At 54.0% G+C, this 12,058-nt stretch overlaps 1 long non-coding RNA gene across 1 annotated transcript in view; it reads left to right on the top strand.

Moving 5' to 3' along the window:
• The first annotated feature begins 6,947 nt into the window (after window positions 1–6,947).
• LOC138848808 (uncharacterized) overlaps window positions 6,948–12,058 on the top strand; it is an 18,059-nt gene continuing 12,948 nt past the window's right edge. The window contains exon 1 of the long non-coding RNA XR_016230246.1: window positions 6,948–7,313. This is a non-coding gene — a long non-coding RNA (uncharacterized LOC138848808). The remainder of the gene's footprint in view (window positions 7,314–12,058) is intronic.

Genomic DNA, 12,058 nt, shown 5'->3' with positions numbered 1-12,058 from the left:
GACAGACAGAGAGAAAGTCTTCCTTTGCCCTTGGTTCACCCTCCAATGGCCACTGCGGCCGAGGAGCCAGGTGCTTCTCCTGGTCTCCCATGGGGTGCAGGGCCCAAGCACTTGGGCCATCCTCTACTGCACTCCCTGGCCACAGCAGAGAGCTGGCCTGGAAGAGGAGCAACCGGGACAGAATCCGGCGCCCTGACCGGGACTAGAACCCGGTGTGCTGGCGCCGCAAGGTGGAGGATTAGCCTAGTGAGCCGCGGTGCCGGCTGACAGCTTGTTTTGCACTGTCTATACTGAGGCACAGAGAGGTTAGGTAATATGTCCAGTGTTGCACAGAGCCCAGGCGGCAGAACCAGAGCAGCAGACTCCAGCCGCTGGGCTCGGGGACGTCTGCTCTCGTCATGTTCTGCCATCCGGTTTGAGCAGTGTTTCTTAGGAGGGGATGAACAGAGGTTAGGTAGGCCCTGTGCTAACAGAGCTAGGGGAAACAGATGTATCAGCATGAGTAAAGTCAGTCGGGGAGTGACAGGAGAAGGTGTGTGCGCAAGGCTAGATTCCCAGAGAATGGGAGAATGGCTTTACCAAATTCTAGGTTAGAAGCATGATTTAATGAGTTTGGGATAAAATCTGTAAGAGATGCAGACAAGGGATGGATCTTGTGGAGTCAGGGACATCCTGAAATAAAAAGTGGCCTGGGGCGGCTGTCGTGCAGCGGATTAAGCCCTGGCCTGCAGTGCGGGCGCCAGTGTGAGTACCAGCTAATCCGCTTCCAATCCAGCTCTCTGCTATGGCCCAGGAAAGCAGTGGGAGATGGCCCAAGTGCTTGGGCCCCTGCACCTGCATAGGAGATCCAGATGAAGCTCCTGACTTCAGCCTGGTCCAGCATTGCAGCCATTTGGGGAGTGAACCAGTGGACAGAATCTCTCTCTCTCTGCCTGTAATCATGACTTTCAAATAAATACAGAATTCTTTAAAAAATACATAAATAAAATATATATTTATATAATATATAACATATTTATATATATAAAGTGACCCAAGGGAAATTTCCCTTATTCCTTTGGGTTTCCACTGCCATTTGGCCACAGAATCCCTTGCATGGGTCACCAGACTGAACACTTCCTTAGGACTCTTTCAACCCCTGTGAGTTTGTGGACGCATGGAGAACACACATGGCAGACAGAGACATATGTGACACTCGTGGAGTGCGCTGGCCAAGTGCCTGAAGCGCGAGGCAGCAGGGGCAGTGCCCAGGATGGAACTAAGTACGGCGGCTTCAGCAGAGCCGGCCTAGGAGGACAGGACGGAAACCACAGCACAATGAAGGAGGGACAGCCACCTGCTCACAGTCGGAGTCTCTGCCTTTGATCCGGGCTGTTCAAAGGTGGTCACTTCCTTTTTTTTTTTTTTTTAAGATTTATTTATTTATTTGAAAGTCAGAGTTACACAGAGAGAGGAGAGGCAGAGAGAGAGAGAGAAAGAGGTCTTCCATCTGATTCACTCCCCAGATGGCTGCAATGGCTGGAGCTACGCTGATCTGAAGCCAGGAGCCAGCAGCTTCTTCCAGGTCTCCCATGCAGGTGCAGGGGCCCAAGGACTTGAGCCATCCTCTACTGCTTTCCCAGGCCATAGCAGAGAGCTGGATGGGAAGTGGAGCAACCAGGTCTTGAACAGGTGCCCAAATGGGATGCCGGTGCTTCATGCCATGGCGTTAACCCACTGCGCCACACCGGCCCCAGCTAGTCACTTTTTTTTTTATTTGACGGGTAGAGTTACAGACAGTGAGAGAGAGAGAGAGAGAGAGAGAGAGAGAGAGGGAAAGGTCTTCCTTCCGTTGGTTCCCTCCCCAAATGGCTGCTATGGGCGGAGCACTGCACCGATCCGAAGCCAGAAGCCAGGTGCTTCTTCCTGGTCTCCCATGTGGGTGCAGGGCCCAAGCACCTGGGCCATCCTCCACTGCCTTCCTGGGCCACAGCAGAGAGCTGGACTAGAAGAGGAGCAGCCGGGACTAGAACCCGGTGCCCATATGGGATGCTGGTGCCGCTGGCAGAGGATTAGCCACAGCGCCGGCCCCACCAGCTAGTCACTTCTTTAAATGCTTCAGAGGACCTGGGGAGTGTGAACTGTCACCACAGCCCGGGAAGCGTGTGCTTGGGGAGGAGCTCATCCATGGGGCGGGATGGCGCCTGGACGAGACAGAGCAGGGAGCGGAGCTGGTCTGGGCTGCAGACTCCGCTGGCTCCGGAGGTCGCCTGAGCCCTGGACACAGTCTCAGCTGCTGTAACAGCTGTGCATCTGTCCCTGTGGACAGAGCCGCTCCTGCCGGGGGCTCGCTTTCCCGGCCCTTACTGGCAGCCAGAGTTGGCTTTGTGACTGCTTCCTGATGGTGGGGAGCGGGTAGGGGCCATCCACCTCATTGGTGACAGCGGACAGAGGGAAGGAGAGGATTCATTCCCAGGTTGAGAGCAGAGCCGCTTGTCAACAGGACACAGCCAACAGGGGCTCTGGCGGCCAACCCAGGCTTTGAGCTGCCTCACCTTCCCTGCCTGGCTCTCCAGCAGTGTGTCCTTACAACACTGGGCCCAGGTCGCCTGAGTCTAGTAAAGGTTTGTTTGCTCTAGCAGGGTCCAGGAGAGACACAGAGAATTCAGGTGCGCAAAGTACTCACCGACCTCATTGCATGGCCATGTGGAGAGCATGTGTGTTGTGCTTGTGTTGCCTCGGGCTGGAGGCGATGCTGTGTGCTCACCTTGCGGCAGCTGGAAGGAGGGGCTGCCTGAAGCCCTTTCTCGGTCTTGGGGCTCATCTGTATGGGAGGCCCGCTGGGGACTCCTCTGTGTGTCGTGGCTGACCTGCTCCGAGGGTGGCTGGCCCAGCAGGGGTCTGCCGTGTGCAGGCTGCCGCCCATGTGGCTTTGTCTTCTTTGTCTCACTATTGTGTTGTATCATTTGTATTTTCCTAAGTGACTTGCATTCACTTTGGGATGAGAAATAGGCAAATAGTGGCGATTTAGAGGGTAGTGCTTGTAAAGGCTCCCCGGGAAGGCAGACTCCAGTCTGGGGACGGTGACTGAGGGGTGACGGAGGGACCCAATTCCTGCTCTTCCTGGCTGGTGGTTTGGAGTCTCTGATTGATGGATCTGTCGAGTTCCTGCCTCACTCCACAGACACCTCCTCCGTGCCTAGGGAGGGTGGTAGTGAGCGCAGGGTACCTTCCACTTATCCATGGGGACCACTACCTTGGAGAAAGTGAGCAGTTGGCAGACAATAAGGACGAGGAGCATCCTGGGCAGCTCAGGCTGCCATGACAACATGCCATGGGCTGGGGGCTTGCATTTCTCCCAGTTCTGGAGCCTGTGAGGGTGGGATGAAGATGTCAGCAAGGTGGGCTGTACCTGAGGCCTCATCCCTTGGCTTATAGGAAGCCACTATCATTTGTTTGTTTCCTTTAAAGATTTGTTTATTTATCTGAAAGGCAGAATTACACACAGAGGAAGGAGGAGACAGAGAGAGACCTTTCAGCCACTGTTTCATTTTTCAAATGGCCACAACCATCCAGGCTGGAGCCAGGAGCCAGGAACTCTATCTTGGTCTTCCACATGGGTGGCAGGGGCCCTGGCATGGGGAGGGGCCATCGTCTGCTGCCTTCCCAGGTGCACTAGCAGGGAGCTGGATGGAAAGCAGAGCAGCGGGGACCCAAATCAGCACTCTGGTGTGGGATGCCAGTGTTTGACAAGTTGGCCCCAGAAGCTGCTGTGTGCTTACATGACCTCTTATTTGTGCTTGCAACTCGATGGAGATGATGGAGAGGCGGGCATGAGGGAGGGAGGGAGAGGGAGGAGGACCTCTCTGGAGTTTCTTTGCACAAGTACATTCATCCATGCGGATCAGAACCTCACCCTAACAGCCTTGTTTAACTTCCATTACCTCCACAAAGCCTCTGTTTTCTGTTTTCTTTTCTTTTTTTTTTTTTTTTTTTTTTTTTGGACAGGCAGAGTTGGACAGTGAGAGAGAGAGAGACAGAGAGAAGGGTCTTCCCTCCAATGGTTCACCTCCCAAATGGCCGCTACGGCCAGCGTGCTGTGCCAATACAAAGCCAGGAGCCAGGTGCTTCTCCTGGTCTCCCATGCGGGTGCAGGGCCCAAGCACTTGGGCCATCCTCCACTGCCTTCCCAGGCCACAGCAGAGAGCTGGACTGGAAGAGGAGCAACCGGGACAGAACCAGCGCTCCAACCAGGACTAGAACCCGGGGTTTTGGCGCCACAGGCGGAGGATTAGTGCGCCGTGGCGCCAGCCAAGGCTCCAGTTTCAAATATCACACTGAGGTTTGGGCTTCAACTTAAGAACCTGGGAGATGGGAGCCCAAACATCTGGGCCGTAAAAGGAAGAGAGCAGATCGACTTTCTACGGGGCCCTGAGGGAGGCCCACTAGGAAGAGGGCAAAGGGTACGCTGGAACCTGATGGATGAGAATGAGCAGGTGTGGGAGCCGGGGCTGGGGAGGGCTGTCAGAGGCACCACTGAGGGCCCCGCGGGTCGGGGAGCTGTGGGGGTGGGGGCAGAGATGGGTGGGGCAGGCGGTGCAGGGCCTTGTACACCAGCTGCAGCGGGGAGCTCACGGTTTGCACTGTGTCCGACGGGCAGCCGTGCTCTGGGCCAGGCTCCAGAAGGTGTGTGTGGAATGGATTGGGCGACAGTGGCTGGGGCTCGGGTGCTGGCTGTGATCCAGAAAAGTGGGTGGGGTCTGCTGATGGGGAAAATGCGGGCGATGAAGGACAAGGAGCACCCAAGGGTGACTCCCAGGTTCCAGGGCAAGCAGTGAGGTTCATGGTGGTGCCGTTTGCTGAGAGAGAGGAGGAAGAAGGCGACAGAGACAGAGTGTGTCTGAGGGTTCATTGTGTGTGGTGGCTGGACTGGGCGAAGGGATGCCCAGACAGCTGGCCCAGCATCCTTTCTGGGTGTGTCCGGGAGGGTGTTTTCGGAAGAAATGAGCACTTGAGTTGGCGGACTGAGTAAGGAGATCTGTTCAGGTATCGTCTTTCCCTGCAGAGCCCCCGTAGAGCAAAAGGACCCAGGAAGAGCCAACGTGTTCTCTGCTCGAGCTGAGCCGTCCGTCTTCCCTGCCCTGGGCCCTGGGACTCCTGGTTCTCAGGCCTGCAGACCAGGACCAGGGCTTACACATCCGCTCCCCTGCAGCCTACGCCTCTGGCCTTGAACTGAACCACATCACTAGCTCAGCAGATCGTGGGTCTTCGCAGCCTCTGAAGGAGGTGTGCCAATTCCCACGACGGCAAGCCTCGAAATTCATGTCTCTGTGTGTATCTCCTATCAGCGTGGTTTCTCAGGGGAACCCCAGTACAGTGTGTGAAGCACCCGGGCACAGGGCTGGCCGTCCTCCTCCACTGCCTTCCTTCCAGGGGGTGTATAGCCTTGACCTCTCTTCTAGGGAAATCCTATCCCCTCTTGTTCCTTCCAAGGGCAGTCTGAAGGATGTCTCTGACCCCACCTGCCCAGGCCAGCTGGGAACAGGGCTGTGACTGCTGACCTCAGCATTCTGTACACACACTCTCCTCTTCTGGCAGCCCTGGTGAGACATGTGTGCTCTCCGTGCTCACCTTGCTGCCGAAGAAACGAAACACGGGATGGCTCAAGGAAGCTGGGTTCACCTAGGGAGTGTGTCTGGGATGAGATGTTTGAAGGGCATGGCCTGAGCCAGTCCTGAGAGGCTCCTGGACAGGACAGGAGGTGACTATAGAGGAAGGAGCCCCTGGGCAAAGGAGACAGGTTTGTAGAGAAGGAAGGAGAGCATGGGTGCGTGGACCATTCCAGCATGTCAAGGAGGTGAGGGCTGGCCAGGGGACGCATGACCTTGGGTAGGACACACTCTCTTGGCCGTGGTGTGCTCTGTCTGAGTTCCTGGGGAGCCCATCCTCAGAGGATTTCAGAATGCATAGTATGCGGATGCGGGCCACAACTACACCAGTGATTGGCCGGGGCTCAGACCTCCCAGTGATGCTGTCCCTGAGTGCTGACTGCTACAGCTGCCGGGGCCACCTTAGTTTTACCGTGGGGGGCGGGAAGGATGAGAGCCCGGAGTCCAGAGAACAGGGCTGGGCTGACTGTGGAGAGGAGAGAAGGGCGTGTGACTGCTCAAAGCCTCCCTGCCTGTTCTCTGCTGCTTGTTCAACAAGGAGACCCAGAAGGCCATCAGAAAGGAAGGGGTCAGCCGAAATCTGAAAATGCGAGTTAGTGCTGCACGATGAAAATGCTTGCATCAGTTTTTTTTTTTTTTTTTTTGAGCAAACACTCGAGGGATCTGATTTCCTTAATCTTGGAATTAAAGAGCATTTATTTCTGTATGTTGATGACTTAACATAAACCTTTTCTTCATGTTTAAGCCACTGAATTTGCAGGAAAAAAAAAAGGTGCTTAGATGCTGAGTCTAATGTCCTTCACTGGCTCAGGAGGGGAGCACACCTGGGAGTTGTCATGATGCTAGCTGAGCGCCCCTTCCATGGCTTTAAAATCCACAGTTTTATCAACTTAGGTGAAATAATAAATTGTTATTAGTTATTGTAATAGAATTTTTATTTCAACTTTCCCTTGCAGCATAGATTTGGGAGTCAAGACGACCCTTGGGTTTCACGCTCAGCCCTGCCAGCGTGCCCCCCGAGGCAGGCTGGAGCCCCACTAAATCCACTGACGTTTCGTGTGCAAAACGGCTCTAATTGCTTCTATCTTAGAACTGCGCTGAGAAGTTGAAGGAATAACACATGTGGAAGTACTCAAGTCAACGACATCTCTTCTGACTTCTTTTTGTCTCTACCTTATCTAACTACCCGGGTTAAATGTTTGCCTGGCTAATGGAAAAACAAAAAAGGGGATTCCCTCCCCCAGTCCTCCAAGCTGCACTTTGTGTACTGGACCTAGTGCCTGTTGTCTGCCCCAAGGCCAGTGGGGCACTGGGCCAGAGGGGGAAATGCGCCCACGGGGGCTGGCAGCAGGGCCGCAAGGCAGCCCCAGGTGTTGGCCTTGCACGAGCCCAGACTCCGTGGCCCAGCTGTCTGTGCAACTCAGGAGTTACAAGTGGAGGCTCTGGGTGAGGATTCTGGGAGCCTTGAGGAGGGCAGGTGCAGCTGGTGGTAGAATTCCCCTTTTGCCTTTCACCTCTCCCCCTTCCTGGAACGTGGCCTTGGACAAGGTCCTCGCATGCTGAAGGTGGGAGAGCAGAGGCCCTGGAGGACTTTGGTTCCTGAAGACCTTGGAGAATTGCCCTGTTGGACGTGCACCACCCATTTTCTGTCTTCCCTGTGAGAGAGTAAGTGTCCCTTCCCCAAGTTGCCTTCATGCGTGTGATCCCTCTCCCTGCAGGCTGAAATTAGACGACTTAGTGAAATCCATGAACTTCTAAAGAAAATATCTGCAAACTCTTCATATCAGAGACAAAAGCAGGAGCCAAGTAGGTCCATCTGCGTCCCCCTTCCTTGGCGTCCCACCTGGTCCCAGGAGGGGTTTCCTCTCTGCTGCTACAGGCAGAAGCCACCTGGCTATCAGTGGCCAAGGTCACAACTGCTGTTAGCCACGTGGGGCCATTGTGCCAATTAAGAAAGAGTGTTCCTCTCTTAAGATACCTCCCTGATGTCTGGCAGGAAAACAGCTCAGTGTGGGGGTGGGCATTCAACCGAGCAGGTAAGACCTCTGCATCCCAGATTTAAGAGTCGGAGTTGATGGCTGGTTCTGATTCCCGACTCCTGACTCCAGCTCTCTGCCGATGCAGACTCTGGGAGGCAATGATGATGACTCAAGTCATTGGGTTTATGCCACCTGTGTGGGGACCTGGAACGTTTTCCCAACTCCCAGCTTTGGCCCTAGCACCTGAGATGGGACACAGGATGGGTTATAGTCAATTTCTTTTCTTTTTTTTTTTTTTGGACAGGCAGAGTGGACAGTGAGAGACAGAGAGAAAGGTCTTCCTTTTGCCATTGGTTTACCCTCCAATGGCCGCTGCGGCCGGCGCACCACACTGATCCGAAGGCAGGAGCCAGGTGCTTCTCCTGGTCTCCCATGGGGTGCAGGGCCCAAGCACTTGGGCCATCCTCCACTGCACTCCCTGGCCACAGCAGAGAGCTGGCCTGGAAGAGGGGCAACCAGGACAGAATCCGGCGCCCCGACCGGGACTAGAACCCGGTGTGCCGGTGCCGCAAGGTGGAGGATTAGCCTATTGAGCCACGGCGCCGGCCTGTCAATTTCTAACTATTAATTCCTTATCATCTTAGCAGCTTGCTTCTGTCTGAAACATTCTGATCAGTCAATTGACAAAAGCCCTGGCTGTTACTCACACTCTGGACCACCCAGCAAGGCCACTGGCAGGCTCAGGCTGCAGCGAGACAGGCTGCGTGTTCAGGGATGTCCCCCAATGTGCCCCCAGAGCTGTCTGCAGGGTCCTGAGTTCCCCCCGTTACCCCTGTTGCTTTGTGTGAATCAGGTGGATGGGGGTGCCAGAAGCTGTTGCTAACATAAAATACAATCTCGGCAACAGAAAGGGAAAACCCAGACAATCATTGGCCCCAGTTTCCAGCGTGGGCTTGAGTGGGAAACTTCCTTCCCCAGCAGTTTCCCCACAGCCCTGTCTGCTCACCCACAGCATATTACAGGGAACAGAGGGAAGTGCTCTCAGCCCCACAGTGGCTCTGGACTCCATGATGTGGTCAACATCGACCCAGAGAAATAGGCTCTGACATCAAAGGTCCCTGTGGGACTTCTGAGATGACCCAAGTTGTTGTGAGAAAGTCATTTGGGGATTGGCGCTGTGGCACAGTGGGTTAAAGACCCAGCCTGCAGCAGCAGCATCAAATATGGCCCCAGTTCTAGTCCCAGTTGCTCCACTTCCGATCCAGCTCTCTGCTGTGGCCTGGGAAAGCAGTAGAAGATGGCCCAAGTCCTTGGGCCCTGCACCCGCATGGGAGACCTGGAGGAAGCTCCTGGCTCCTGGCTTTGGATCAGCTCATCTCTGGCCGTTGCAGTCATTTGGGGAGTGAATCAGCAGAGTGGAAGACCTCTCTCTCTGTCTCTATCTCTCTCTGTAACTCTGTCTTTCAAATAAATAAAATGATTCTTAAAAAAAAGTCATTTGCCCTAGAAAAAAAGTACAGACTCCTACTCCATCATGGTTTAAGTTTTGGGTTCGTTTGTGCTCTGTTACCTGTGTGTGTGTATTTTTCAAGCAACTTTAACTTGTTCTGGAAACGAGGACTGTGAGCACATGATCCAAGTTCCTTTGCAACTGCACCATTGGTCTTATTTATTTATTGGATTTTTTTAAATTTTTATTTTTACAGGCAGAGTGGACAGCGAGAGAGAGAGACAGAGAAAGGTCTTCCTTTTGCCGTTGGTTCACCCTCCAATGGCCACTGCGGCCGGCGCACCGCGCTGATCCGATGGCAGGAGCCAGGAGCCAGGTGCTTTTCCTGGTCTCCCATGGGGTGCAGGGCCCAAGCTCTTGGGCCGTCCTCCACTGCACTCCCAGGCCACAGCAGAGAGCTGGCCTGGAAGAGGAGCAACCGGGACAGTATCCGGCGCCCCGACCGGGACTAGAACCCGGTGTGCTGGCGCCGCAAGGCGGAGGATTAGCCTAGTGAGCCACAGCGCCGGCCACCATTGGTCTTGATGTGTGATGAGCTGCTCACTCTGAGGGATGTCTGTCTGTGGCTGCTGGCTAGACCCAGCCCTAAAAGGTGGCTTTATTCAGGTCCCTTTTCCTCACTCAACCAGTCTTATCTTGTGGGTAGTTGATTTGAAAGCGTACAGTTTTTTTATGTGTAGGTTTTTTAAAAAAATATTTATTTGAAAAGCAGAGACACAGGGAGCTCTCCCATCCACTGGTTCACTCCCCAGACTGCCACAACAGCCAGGGCTGAGTCAGGCTGAAGCCAGGAGCTGGCGCTCCACTCAGGTCTCCCTTGCGGGCGACAGGAGCTCAGTTGTTTGAGCTGCCTCCCAGGGTGCCCATGAGCAGGAAGCTGGGCCGGGAGGCAGAGCCGGGATTCAAGCCAGGCACCCTGATACGGGGTGTGGGCCTCCCAAGTGGCAGCTGTAACTGTTGTGATAAATGCCCACGCCAATGTCAGGTTTCTAAAAAGATAGCAGCCTGCAAGCCAAGGCTAACGCTTCTTTACAACTGGATGCATATGAGATGTCGTTATAAAGCCAGGAGATTAAACACATGACTGGCCAACATACCTAAATGCATACATTCCAATAGATGCTGTTTTGTTCAGAGCAGCGCCCTGAGAAGTGTGGATGGATTCTGACCATGGCCCCACGCTCAGCCCAGACTGGATATCCAGGGCCCTGCTGACTCCCTGGGGCTCCAGGCCCTCCCTCCATGGCCACCAGAGCCCCAGCTGGCTGAGGGCAAAGACACAGCTTACTTCTGGTTCCCTTTTTGGTCTCCACTTCACTTCAGACGACTTCAGGCTATTTCCAGAAAGCCAGCCTGTCCTCAGAAAACAAAGTGCCGCCTTTTAGGGTGCTCGTGAGTAAGGCACTTGGTGAATTCAGAAGTTGTTTTAAGGGGCTGGTGTTGTGGCGTAGGCAGTAAAGCCACCTCCTGCAGTGCCAGCATCCCATATGGGCACCTGTTCCTGCCCTGGCCGCTCCACTTCTGATCCAGCTCCCTAAGAATGGCCTGGGAAAAGCAGCAGCAGATGTCCCAAGTGCTTGGGCCCTGCCACCCACATGGGAGACCCAGAAGAAACTCCTGGCTCCTGACTTTGGCCTGGCCCAGTGCTAGCCATCGGGGCTATCTGGTGAGTGAGCCATTGGATGGCAGATCTCTCCTTCTCTCTCTCTCTCTCTCTCTCTCTAACTCTGACTTTCAAAACAAATAAATTTTCAAAAGTTATTGTAAGCAATGGCAGCTTCATGAGAATGAGCACTTAACCTCTCATATGGAGGATGCTGATGGGAAATCTGGCTCGAGATGCATTTTGGTAAAACATGATTGCAACAGTGCAGTGTGCTCTGCCGACTGGGGCGAGAGGAGCCAGCCCTCCCCGACGGCGGGTAGCAGACGGTGAAACAGTGAGCTCTGCCCACGGCTCGCTCTATGCTGCACTTGAATCAGAACTGGGAAATGAACTTCACAGTTCCATCAGTAGTAAGAGCTTTCTTATGAATCAAGCGCTTTGTAAATATTTTGACTAGTAGAGGAAAAGTGAATCACACGTTGAAAGGACTGTATTTCATTACAGTGTACACATAAAATCAAAGAGGGGCAGCGGTGGCAGGGGGAGAACTTTCCGAGCTTGTTCTAATCAATGCTTGGCATAATTTGAGGCTATCGTACGTTGGGCTGTGATGGCACAACCTGTGCTATGTCGGTGAATTTAGAGTTCTGATACTTGTAAGAGAAAGCAAAATGTGAGATTGGAAATCAGGCACATGCATGGGTCTCCCAGAGACCAGGAGAAGGAGGGATGGGTGCCTTAGTGGTGTCTGTCCATCTCCCTTCTGCCTGGTGGTCAGGTCATCCTCAGGCTCATTAAGCAGTCTGGCTGGCGGGGGGTGGGGGTGGCCCCATGAGCAGCCATCTGTGGTGCTGAGTGTGCGGTACTCAGAGACACGAGTCGTCCAGTGGAGAGAAGGCGCTCAGCACAGGCAAACGCCTGTCCCACCCTTGGAGGCAGGGCCCGCCCCTTGAGGGGTAGCCGGCGCAGGTGTGCAGGCTCTGCAGGCGGAAGGGCCCTCGCGTGTTCGGTGCTCTGCTCTTGCTGCCTTGCTTCTCTCAACAGTGGCAAACAAGGGGCCCCGAGTTTCTATTTGCACTGAGGCTGAGAATTACGTAGCTCATCCTGATTGTCAGCCATCCCCATGGTTAACACCTTTCATATCTTAGGTGGTGCCTGCCTGGTCTGAAGCTCTCATGACTTCAGAAAAGACAATTTATTATCAGGAAGTCATATGCCTTTAAATAAAAAAAAAGAAGAAGAAGAAAGAAAGGGCTCTTTGTTACAGTTCAAGATCAAAGTGCTATTTATAGCTTGTTTCTCCACTGTGGGGACT

The sequence above is a fragment of the Oryctolagus cuniculus genome, chromosome 2 (assembly GCF_051225735.1).
Source record: "Oryctolagus cuniculus isolate XC-2025 breed Fujian yellow rabbit chromosome 2, ASM5122573v1, whole genome shotgun sequence".
Lineage (NCBI taxonomy): Eukaryota > Metazoa > Chordata > Mammalia > Lagomorpha > Leporidae > Oryctolagus > Oryctolagus cuniculus.
The sequence above is the reverse complement of the archived record's forward strand: the minus strand, read 5'-3'. Positions and strand labels throughout refer to the sequence as shown.